The sequence below is a fragment of the Tauraco erythrolophus genome, chromosome 2 (assembly GCF_009769465.1).
Source record: "Tauraco erythrolophus isolate bTauEry1 chromosome 2, bTauEry1.pri, whole genome shotgun sequence".
Taxonomy (NCBI): domain Eukaryota; kingdom Metazoa; phylum Chordata; class Aves; order Musophagiformes; family Musophagidae; genus Tauraco; species Tauraco erythrolophus.
The window spans coordinates 642947-655783 of NC_141466.1; positions in this window are offsets into that span (position 1 = coordinate 642947).

Genomic DNA, 12837 nt, shown 5'->3' on the forward strand with positions numbered 1-12837 from the left:
CTTATCATCCACTGCAAACGCAGTTTCTGCAGCATTTGCCTCCACTTTGACTTTCAAACCTCCTCCGTGTCTTACATCAGGATTGCACTTATTCATATCCCAGTGAAGACTGTGAGCTCCACATAATGTTGATTTTTCCTTCTCCCATATTTGTCAAGTTTCGCCTAGACTTACAGTAGGATGCAAACCAAAACAAAAATCCTAACGAAGAGAATGCCAACGTGGGTGTGAAAGCTTTGAGTGAGTTAAACTCTGATAGGTTTCAGGGGGTAAAGCACAGCGCTTCTGTGTCATTGTTTCTACAGTTTTTGTTTGCATAAAGCATATCTCATTCAAAAATATTGTTACAATTCAAGTTTTTCTAGTGCTAAGCTGGAAAAAGAATTAAGTTGACAGGAAAAATAATTTGCATTCCAAATCAAGGTTCCTCTGATCATAAATTTGAAAACACCATCCTATGCTCATATTCAAACCCAGCTTCTTCCTAAGATTTTTCTATATTACTGATTTAACAGCTCTGAAAAACATTGGATTTTGTTCTGATTTTGGCTCGTTCCTAAGGTGTCTGCCTATAAAGCTTTATTTTTACTTCTCCCATTTCCTTCAGTCTATAGAATGATACAAATCATTGATACAAATTTTCATTACCTGTTTTGTGGAGTTTTTTTAACTCTTGAATTAGAGCAAAAAGGACTTAACTACTCCAACAAGAATCATAGAATCATAGAATGGCACAGGCTGGAAGGGACCTTAGAGATCATCTAATCCAACCTCCCTGTCATGGGCAGGGACACCTCTCAACTAGACCAGGCTACTCAAGGCTCCATCTAACCTGTCCTTGAACACCTCCAGGGAGGGGGCAGCCACAACCTCTCTGGGCAATCTATTCCAAATAACGACATTTCCATAAAGGGTGAGGATGAACAAATCTGAAAGGCTCTTGCCCCCGTCTGCAGCTTCTAGAGCCAGGCAGCATTGGTTTGTACTGGGGTCTTGGTGGTGGGGCAAGCTGCATGGGATCACGCCTGGTCAGCGCCAGAACTGGAGCGCTCTCGCGGCACACACGTATGAGTCCTGGTAGTGCCATGGCGAGTAAAGAGCCAAGCTCTCCAGCTGCATTTGATGAGGACAGTGGTATCCTTGGTGCTGGATGAGTTGCAAAACCGGGTCCTCCCACTTACGGCCACTAATGATCCCACAGCAATTCCAAGGAGGCACCTGCAGTTTCCATCCCAGACTGTGGCCTCTGTCCATTCCAGTGCTTTGCAGTCCACTTTAAGACAGGCACACGCTTTCAGACACAGTGAAGATGCCATTTAAAATGCTGCGTTATTGCATGATAACTCTGCTTCCGGAATTTTCTCTCTCTTCGTCGTCTGAGTGTAAAACCAAGTAACCTACCACAGGGAGGAGCAATGAAACGGGACCGTTTGACCTAAGGAAAGTGTTCATGTTGCAGCAAAACACCCTCACATCCCTCGGAGGTTCCCCTTCTCAGTCAAATGATTAGGCAAAAATAACCTCGGAAGACTTCAGTGAATTACAATGCAGTGATGATGCACGTGTCCCGTTACGAAGGCAGAATTAGTAAATGGAAAAAATTTCTGCCTAAACCCCAGCTTTTCTGTAAAAGATTATTTATTAGTTTTTCCACTAACACTCTCAAACAGAAGAAAGACGCACCCTTTTCCAGAGATCCTTCTATCTCTGTTTCCTGGATTTCGGTTGTGATTTTGAGTATATACGTACATATACATGTATATATACAGGTCAAAATCAGAAAAAAACTGCTGTAGACTTTTATATTTAGTCCAGTGTGTCCAAGTGGTCCATAAAAGCCTTCAGATGCAAATTGGCCGAGGAAATCGTACGTTTAAGTTTGCCCTCCATCTACTTTCAAAGGGTTTTCTATGCAGTTTTGAATAGTTCTTTTTAAAAGCCTGGCTGGAATTTTGTCAAAAAAATCCTGCAGCACTTTAAGGTCTTTTCACTCAATTAGACTGTTAATAATGCTACCCCATAGTCTAATTCCCTGGTATAGAATGGGATCTTCTACTGCAAGAGTGCTGTCTCAGAGATGATCAAATAACTTGTCATACTGATACCTTTCCTTGGTATAACATCCTCACGAGGTAACTCCAGACTAAAATTCTACATCGTAATTAACAACTGGATTGACTCACTTAAATTTTTTTTGCACTTTGCCAGTCAAGACTTACATTTGCTGATACCTGTTTCACTTAGCCAAATATATTCCATGTAAGTTTTATTCTCCTCTGCATGTAGTGTCAATTATAGTGACATTGCTCATCTTTTCACAGCTTCACGCTAAAGCTACTTGGAACAATGTTTTTTTCTACTATTTGTTAAGTTGTAGCTAAAATCTTTTTTTGCAATTATAATCAAAGATGAGCAAATAATCTTTCTTGATCACCTCCAACTACATATTTATTAAAAAATATTGACAATCATAGTCAAACAATTTTGAATTTCCTTCTCTACCTGTCCCATACACTGAGTAGTTTTTCAGGTACTTCTGAAAACTAGAAAAACTGCTTTAAAAAAATTGCTGCAAAATATTAATGGAAACTCTGATCTAGCAAAAATACATACATAGGCTGCAAGTAATTCCTCTGACCTCCATGCAATGACCGAGAACAAATTAAGCAGATGCTTTGGTCTTTGCAGAAATGAGGTTCAAATATATATTTTAAATTAATTAATATTCCCAATGGGTGTATTTAAAATTTACACTGATCAATTAAAATCCAGTGCCTTACTGTATGACTGATGTCTTATGAATGTGGAGTTTACATCAGACTTAAGGAATAAAAACCCCGTAGCAAATTTAGTGCAATGGGTTTAAACCACTCAATGAAAAAAACATGTAGATGTTCAGTCCACCCATCACTTGCACCTAGTCCTTGTTTCAGACTCATAGTGAACTGCAAAAGGAAACCCAGAAATACCTTTATAAATAACCATGAATTACCCTAAGAAATACATTGCAGTGTGCTCATAGAGTTCCGTGAGAAGAAAACTGAACATTCCCTAATACAGCACAGAACTAGACAAAGATAATTTTGATAATTCTAGGCCCATTTCATTGTAGTCCCATGCCACCCATTTGTAACTTCAAACACCTCTAATTTTCCACCGTGCTTTGTCACGTCCTTCCCTCTACACAGCATGTCATAACAGAGAGGAAAAAGGTAAATATTGTTATAGAAAGCAACGTTCTAAAAACAGAGGTTGCTCCTAGTATTTTGGAACATTTATCTTATGTGGAAAATAATTCAGCATTTATTACATTTGCCGTAGCATAATGTCAGATTAGCTGCACTGGAAAAAAATAAAGTAGAATAAAGCACCAGAAAAATATCTTCTCCTTAAATGACAACCGGGGCTGGCATTTCCCTCCGTGGTTCGTGCCTTCCCTCCTCGCAGGCCACTTCTTTTTCCCAGGCTACTTCACTGTCCACAGCATCTGAGAGCAGGAGAAAGGACAGTTTGCAGGGCAGGAGATTACGAGCTGACTTTCCAATGCTTACAGGATTACCACAAGTGTCTTTGTTTCCTTAAAACTTACTTCCCAAAGCAATCTGTAAGGTTTCCCCCTTTACCAAAATGTCATTTTCTCCCACGACTGAGTACAGTCATAGCTGGAATACTTTTTGCAAATATGGTCACTACCTCCCTGAAGTCTTTGCAGACAAATATTACATTGTCCTTAGTAACAAAAAATAACTTTTAGTTTCTGCATTGCTTAAATGTGGCTTTGATAGAAAAGGGGGAAATAGAGCAGAAGAGCAGGCTAAAAGAGAAAAAGCAGGGAATGGTGTAATTGGGTAAGGTGCCATGGGAAAGAAAGAGGACAACATGTGGAAAAGGAACTGAAGGATAATGAAGGATGTAGCGAATAAGTAAGAAACAGAAAACTGGGAAGCAAGGAAGAAGAGAGGTGAAAACTGGAATGCAGGAGGATGAGAGGAGTAAAAAAAATGCCAACTCCTAGGTTTACCCCAGAGAGGTTAATGAGTAGATTTTTTTAACGTTGGTTGGGGTTTTTTTGACAGCCAGAGAGACTCCGGACTTTTAAGCCAACTTAAGACTGAAGTTAGCATTTCTAGGAGAGAAGACTCAGAAAGTCCAAGTACCATCAAAGAGCAAGAGTTAACACTTCCTTTTATACCCAAAGCTAATATTAAAGAAAATTGGGAAATATAAAAAAAAAAAAATTAGACGCAAAGATACAGTGAAATCAATACTAAGACTAAGAAACTTCTGTACAAAACACATTATAGGTTGAAAAATCAATTTTGGAACTTCCAAATACACTGTAATGAAATATTGCAGACAAATGGAAGAATACTGCCAACCGTGGAAGTGTGAAATACCTCCTTTATATATATAAAGAGATACAGCATCGCAATAACTGAGAAATGCTTACTTTATCAACTAACATTAGGAAGACAATAAAATACCTCTGTACCGTATCCAGAAATATTACAGAGACTGGTAAATATGTGCTTAGAGAGTATTCTGTGAAATACCTCCAGAAGAAAGAGAAACAAAATTGCCTGAACTGGAAGAAAAACATATACTTTATTAAGTAACACTAGGAAAATTGTAAAATACCGTAGTACACACACAGAAACACAATGAGACATACAGAACCTGATCCTGCTTTCCCTTATGCTAAAGGGATGCAGTTCAAGAAAATGGAGTTATTCTGGATCCACTCAGTGGTAAGCAAAAGAAGAATTTCTCCCATTGAGTAAATATTGTTTAGTCTTTGAGAAACAATAAAAATGGTTTTGGAAGCTAAAAATACCTGCTAAGCATACAATAGAGTTTGCTTTTGAAATATTAAATTTTAATGGCCTCTCCATGAATATTCCTCTGACAGCCAGACTGTGAAAAGTCTGTGGAGCAGCTGAACTGATTCCAAATAAAAGTTGTTAAGGAAAAGTTCCTGTTGTAGACCAAATACAGACATTGTGAAACCATTTTGTGCAACCCTTACAATGAATTGAAGTGTCACATCTTGCTGCAGTGCAAATAAAAGTGACCATCATAAACAGTTTTCTTCTTCTAGTTAGGAAAGAACTCGTGTGTTCAAGTGGGACAAATTTTTGTGACTATTTTGTATGCTGGATTTGAACTGTGGATGTTCTTCTATCAGGATGGAAACCCATAGTGAAAAAAATGATAATTTGGAGGCTACTTTGTCAACTCTTGCAATTTTTATTGAAAGCTTTGTGCTATGTGGTGATTTTCCTAGATCTCATCTCCTGAACTGAAGGTGTTACATGAAAATCTGTTTTCTTTTTGCTTTTTAAAAAAATGTCTTATCCTAACTGGATACAAAATGCTTTAGTACAAACTCTACTGTATGAAAAACACATGCAAATATATTAAAAAAATCCAAATATACTCTTTTTAAGATGATCTTACGATTTTGGGGAACAGACTAATAATAATTCTAGCTGCCTATTTTTGGCATCATGCTTCCTTCCCTCAGTATGTTATAAAAATTCTTACTTAGACAACTTATGATTGATAACTGGACTCAAATTACAGGAAGCACTACGGGGAGAGGAAGTTGTAGTAGTTTCTGTAACACATTATCTCTTATTAAATACAGGTTTTGCTACTTGCACTCGTTGTCAAAAATGTGTATGTTGCTTCCTATGTATAAATAATATAATCTATCCTCTATTTATATATTTCATCTGTTGTTATGGTCCAATCATGGGGAAAAATTATAAAACAAGTGACAAAAAGGTCTTGCTCAAAATACAATGTCTAGTTGGACACAGATGTAGTGAAATCCATTTGGCCTTCCAAGAAACACCAAGTTCCAGACATACTTTCCATCTCCTGACCCCTGAATCGTTGTGATTCAGAAATTTCGTGTTACCGTTCGGTTCTGCAACCAGGCTGCAGAGCAGCTGAGGCTGCAAGGGCAGCATGTTGGACCACAAGAGGCTCGACTGCAAGGTCCAAGCGAGTGGTCCGTTTGCACTGCGCTGACAGGCTCAACTGTAGGGTCCAAAATCACAGTTTACTCCAACTGCACTTGCAGATTCCATACGCCACGATTGCAGGTTCTTATAGATACAATGGAGGAGTGCACTATTGCGATTTAAACCCAAAATATACACTGTTGCAATACACTATCACAGCACACAAGCGAGTCACGGGATGTGCTACTGCAGCACAGCAGTCACAGCACGCACTATTGCACACACAGAGAGAGAGCTCAGCGCACCAGGCTCAAAGCGTGCTAAAAAGAGAGAAAAAAAAAAAAAAAGAAATCACTTACCCCTCAGGTAAGGGCTCTCAATCCCAGAGAAGTTCCCTAGGCTGGCATCTCGATCAACGGGGAAAGAATCTCCTCCCAGACCAGCCGTGTAGATGGAGAAGCAGCTCCCGATTCCCAACCCAAATCGTGGGGCTCGTATCCCCTGATGTATGGACCGTGTAGGTACCGTGCCTGGGGGGGTCTTTGGGGGCGTGACAGGGAGTTTCCCCTTATCGATTGTACCTGAGGCGAGGGGGGGGTGTCTTTGAGGGTCTTCAAGGGTCTTCGAGGGTCTTCAAGGATCTTTAAGGGTCTTTAAGGGCATGACAAGGAGCTTCCCCTTATCGATCGTGCCTGAATACCTTATCTCAGACAACTGGACAATGGTTGGATCGAGACTCAGGGCATGTTCTTTGTTGAGGGATTTCCAGGCTCAAATCAAGTTTTGGTTCTTTGTATAACGCAGCACGGACTCATCAGCCAACTCAGGGCTGAGCGATGTGCACAGCTCCCCGTGGGTCATCTCTGCCCCGATGCCATACAGAGCTGGGTTGGTTCTACAACCCCCCTGTGCCACCTGTGTGCTGGGCACTGCCGAGAAACTTGATTGGGATTTATGAGCCGGATGATCCATACATAGGCTTAACACAATCCACAAAATTCAACTGCGTTTGAAAAGACTTTTTAAAATATCTTTTTTTTTTTTTTTTTTCCGTTTTCATGAGACATGATTCTGATCATAGAACAGAAAGAAGCAGTAGTGATCTGGACAAAGGAGAAAAGATTTTCCAAAGAAAGAAGTGATATCAGTATGTTAAGAAAGAAAATAGCTTTTTCAGGAACTAACAGAACAAACAAAAAAGAAAGGTTTTGAGATGAAAAGAGAACTGCAAGAAACAGTGCAGGTGATACTTAAATTAAAACACGCCTAATCTAGAATTGTTTTGCCTAAGCTTCCCAGCATTGATGCTGGCAACAGAACTCAGCTCTCCCAGGAGCACTCACATATTTCTTCCTCTCAGGGCATCTTCCCCCAAGGGAATAAAGCATCTTTCAGAAATAAATATTTCCTTTTTGGCACAGGCAGCAACAGGTTGTTTGTCACTGGAGCATTTCCTTGCAGGCATGGTAACACAATACATCCAGGTTTCTCAGAGAATATATCTTGCAGAAGACCTTGGGAGCAAAGAGCTGCATGTTAACCAGATACTGAAAAATAGAAGCATGTGATGAAGACTAGCAGAGCTCAGGAAATTCCCACATCAATCTCTTCAGGAGTGTGAAAGAAAATGGGAAGGAAGCCAATGGGTTCACCTGGGCATGGGAGCTCCTCACTTTGCTCTTTCTCCTGAATGTAGACAAATGTTCAAGTCCTCATTGCTCAGCCTCCTGGATAGAGTTGCTCTCTTTCAAGCAGCTTGGCAGCCAGTGTGCCATCATAGGGTGAAACCACTGCATATTGCAGTGTAGGAGAAGTCACCAGGAGCATGGAAGACCAAGACTCGTGTCCCTGCTTCACAGTATTTTAATTGTCACAAAACAGAGCAGCTACCCTGACGGGGAAAGAGATCCCTTTGGAGAAAAGTTAGGATACGTGAGGGACGTTTGGAAGGTCAAGAGCTGAGTTTCCAGCCTGAACTAGGCCAGATGTGTTTGATGAGCTCCCTTGTCACAGCACTGTTGACTAGCTTCCTGACTTTTGTCATTATTTCTGCCCTGAGCCTGCAAAGTCTTTCTCCAAAAGGTACTACGAAAGAGAAAGTTTCTACTGAAAGTTTTAGGATTGATGAATCATTTTTCTACGATGAAAAGCCATTTTGTCACAAAATTCCTGGCTGGCTCTAGCGGTGATGCTATTCTCTAGTATATCTGTCAGACAGCCCTCCTAATTAAGCTATTTTTGTACAAGATTCTGGGTATAGTTTGTGAATCACAAAGCTTATGACTCTGCTTCCATATCACCACTGGGAAATTCTCCCAGAGGGAAATCATAATGCTGTGCTCCACAACCCCAAATTGTTATATAAAGCATCTACTCTCCCATGCTGGACCAGACTGTCCTACTGTCCTAGCAGCCTTTCAATTCCCTCAAAGCATGGAACAAAAAGGAGAGATCTTTGTGTGAACAGAGAGACATTTGATCAAAGCTTTTCACGTGTTGCTGGACCTAGAAGTATTTAACAACATATCGATTAGACGTGTTCATGTCAAACTTCAGAAAAGGAAAAGGTAAAATGAAAAGTCAGGAAGTCTGATGTTGATTTGAAGTACACACAACAGATGTAAAACCATGTCAAACCATCATGTCAGTACTGCCCGGGGGGGGTTGAATTGTTCCCTGACTTCTACATCGTTTCTGCTCCATTAACAAAACTTGATTGGGTGATGAAATAAGTTAAAAAACATTTTGCGAAAAGAGCCTTCTAAAACTGACGTGGAAATTTGTAAAAATATAGAATGACAACAGTCACAGCCATACCTGCTTAGAGTCTCCTGGTTTTCATTCCACTGCAGGAATAACAATTTTCACCATCAAAGTGGAAGAAGAGTGTTGGAAGAAACTGATGTCACGCTCCAACTCTGGCACACGTTATCAGGAGCAAGTGTTGGTTTGCCAGAATATCGTCTTCTCTATATTTGATTCTTGCCTCAGGTTAATTCCTGCTTCCCAAGTGAGTGCCAAAAATAATTTTATAATATTAGTACCATTTTTGCCATTACCATTACTGTCTTTTCCTTCTTGACTCATTTCCAGGGACTCCTTCAGCCATCATGTAGGTCATCCACCTACATATGGTTTAGAGTGCAAGGTATATGGAACCACTACTAATTCATTTTTTTTCTCTGTTGCTTCTTTTAAAAGGATGGCATGGGCCTCAAAGAAATAAATAACTAAAACTCATGAGAGCTTTAACACAACACCACAAGATGACTTGGTGTCATCTGCAAACTTGCGGATGGTGCACTCAATCCCACTGTCCATGTCTCCAACAAAGATGTTAAATAGCACTGGCCCCAGAACCGACCCCTGAGGAACACCACCTGTCACTGGCCTCCACTGGGACATTGAACCGTTGACCACAACTCTTTGAGAGCCACCATCCAGCCAATTCCTTATCCACCGAGTGGTCCATCCATCAAAACCACGTCTTTCCAGTTTAGAGACAAGGATGTCGTGTGGGACAGTATCAAATGCTTTGGATAAGTCCAGGTAGACAATGTCAGTTGCTCTTCCCCTATCCGTCAATGCTGTAATCTCATCATAGAAGGCCACCAAATTAGTCAGGCAGGATTTGCGCTTAGTGAAGCCATGTTGGCTGTCACCAATCACCTCCCTGTTTTCTATGTGCCTTAGCATAGTCGCCAGGAGGATCTGCTCAAGTAAGTAGGATCTGCTCAAGTCACCAGGAGGATCTGCTCATCCTCAGTAAGTTTTCTACAAACTTACTGAGGATGCACTCAATTCTCTCGTCCAGATAATTGATAGAGATACTAAACAGAACTAGCCCCAATACCAAGCCCTGAAGACCACCACTGCCAACTGGATTTAACTTCATTCACCACAATTCTTTGGGCTCAGCCATCCAGCCAGTTTTTTACCCAGCAAAAAGTATGCCCATCCAAGCCATGCACAGCAAATTTCTTCAGAAGAATGCTGTGGGAAATGGTGTCAAAGGTGTCAACCTTACTAAAGTCTAGGTAGACAGCACCCACAGCCTTTCCCTCATACACTAAATGGGTTGTAGAAGGAGATGAGATTAGTCAAGTAAATAGTTCCTTGAAAATATTTACTCATCGTGTAGCTCCCACTGAACTCTTCCTCACAGAGCTACTGGGTTGGAAGGAAGTGATGACAGTAACTTCTGAAAAAAGGGAACACCACAACATTTGGCATCCAACAAATGGGCTTGACATTCACTGAGGAGGAGAAAAATATTGTAGACTTGCAATCTTACCAAATATTTCCAAGGTGCTATATTCAACATTTTATTGAGACTTTTCTCACGAAGACAGTGACGTATGATGCCTATCTTCCAATTAAATAAATCTGCTTGAAATCTATAGCGTGAAAACTCGAACTTCTAAACAAAAAAAATCACGTGTGGGAACCTGAAGTTATGAACACAGCAGACCTTCAGGTGTTCTGCACCTCAGAAAGAGTCTTTAGTAGAGAAGAAACTGAGGATCTTAGTGAGGACAGAGGATGCTAATCAAGCTCTCCTGTTGACATTTTCTGCCACTGCATAACAATAAGTTTACTTTCCAAATATGTATATGTCATTTCAGTTCTATAGCTGAAAAAAAAAATGCATATATTCGCTGAAAGGTATCTGTGAGCAACAGCTGTCCTGGGCTGTGAGTTTAGATATACACAGTATATTAAATTATGTCAATATAGCTTTTTTTTTTGCCACAGTAGCAGATACTTATGACGAGAATAGTAGGTATCATTCCATGGTGCATCAAAAGTTATATTGCGTTTTTAAGGATCTCTGTTTCTATTTGCTGTCATTATAAGGAAAAACATATTTTCTATGACACTTGCTATTGGTATGCAGTTGCTGAAACTGTTGTAAGTATACAATAAATATTAGAAAATTTTAGGAGTGGAGGAAGCACTTAAGTTCAGAGCTGGAGTCTGAAGCTCTCTAAAACTGGAAGAAAATCTTCCTGGAATTTCAGAATCGTCTATAGAGTTGGTAATAAAACTTGGTTCTAGATCACTGTCTGGATACCAGGTTCTCCCTCATATGGGCTTCTTGGGGTCTGAGTCTGTGTATAACTAATAAAAATAGCAACATAGAGTCATAGAATCATAGAATGGTTTGGGTTGGAAGGGAAGATCATCCAGTTCCAACCCCCCTGCCATGGGCAGGGACACCCTCCACTACACCAGGTTGCCCAAAGCCTCATCCAACCTGGCCTTGAACACCTCCAGAGATGGGGCATCTACAACTTCTCTGGGCAACCTGTTCCAGTGCCTCACCACCCTCAATGTAAAGAGTTTCGTCCTTCTATCCAATCTAAATCTCCCCTCTTTCAGTTTAAATCCATTGCCCCGTGTCCTGTCACTACACACCCTTGTCCAAAGCCCCTCTCCAGCTTTCCTGTAGCCCCTTTAGGCACTGGAAGGCTGCAATAAGATCCCCCCGGAGCCTTCTCTTCTCCAGGCTGAACAGCCCCAACTGTCTCAGCCTGTCTCATAGCAGAGGTGCTCCAGCCCTTGGTTCATCTTCGTGGCCTCCTCTGGACCCACTCCAGCAGCTCCATGTCCTTCTTGTGCTGGAGACTCCAGAGCTGAACGCAGTATTCCAGGTGGGGTCTCAGGAGAGCAAGGCAGAGGGGCAGAATCCCCTCCCTCACCCTGCTGCCCACGCTGCTCTGGGTGCAGCCCAGGACACGGTTGGCTCTCTGGGCTGCCAGCGCACGGTGCCGGCTCGTGTTGAGCTTCTCACCCACCAGCACTCCCAAGTCCTTTTCCTCTTCCATCCATTTGCCTTTCTGACTCCATACAGATTTCAGTTCTGTACACCTGCTTGAAGGAACTTAAACTGACACATTACATTCAATACATTGAAGTATGAGGTTGCAGCTCCTGCTTTCAGATTTTGTCTCTACAACGAACCTGATTTTGAAAGAAAATAAGATGAAGTTAATACAAACAGGTGCTATCTGGAGGCTTCAAAGTTCTCTTGAAAATGCAGTATTATCACAATTTCAAGTACTCTCCCATAAATGTTACCTAATTATCTCCTGCCAGCTGATTTTAACTCAATTTTTTGCATTACTTGTCTCAGAAGAGCAAAGTGAAACCTGAAATCAGAAAACTTGACTGCTTTCGAATGCCACCATAATAATGAAATTCATAGTCTATGTGCTTTTAGAGAATAATCAGAGGCCATAAAACTTGAGAGGCAGCCTGGGCCTCTTTTTAACTTGGCACTGAGTTGATGTGCCTAATCAGTGCCATCGCAGCCGCGGTACCAGGAGAGTTTTGGCTGCTTTGACTGGGGGCTTTTTTTTTAAGATTTGGTGCTCACTGCTCAGTGAATCTCGAGGGGAGGAGTGGGATGCAGATTCATGTAGACTACAGATCATAGAATCATAGAATGGTTAGGGCTGGAAGGGACCTTCAAAGGTCATCTAGCCCAACTCCCCTGCAAGGAACAGGGATATCTCCAACTAGATCAGGTTGCTCAGGGCCTCGTCCAACCTGGCCTTGAACGTCTCCAGGGATGGAGCATTCACCACCTCTCTGGGCAACCTGTTCCAGTGTTCTACAACTCTTATGGTAAAAAATTTTTTCCTAATATCCAACCTGAATCTACCTGCCTTTATTTTAAAACCATTTTGTATATGTACTTGAAAATGTAAAATCTCAAAGTTTTACAACACCACGAGTAAATCTTACTTCACAGATTTTCCTGATGTATGGTCTGATGTAAATCCCAGCTGCTGCAGAATATACACCAATCAAGCTCCTTCCTTAGTACAGTCAATGCTATTTTATGCTGCACAAGAGACATTAC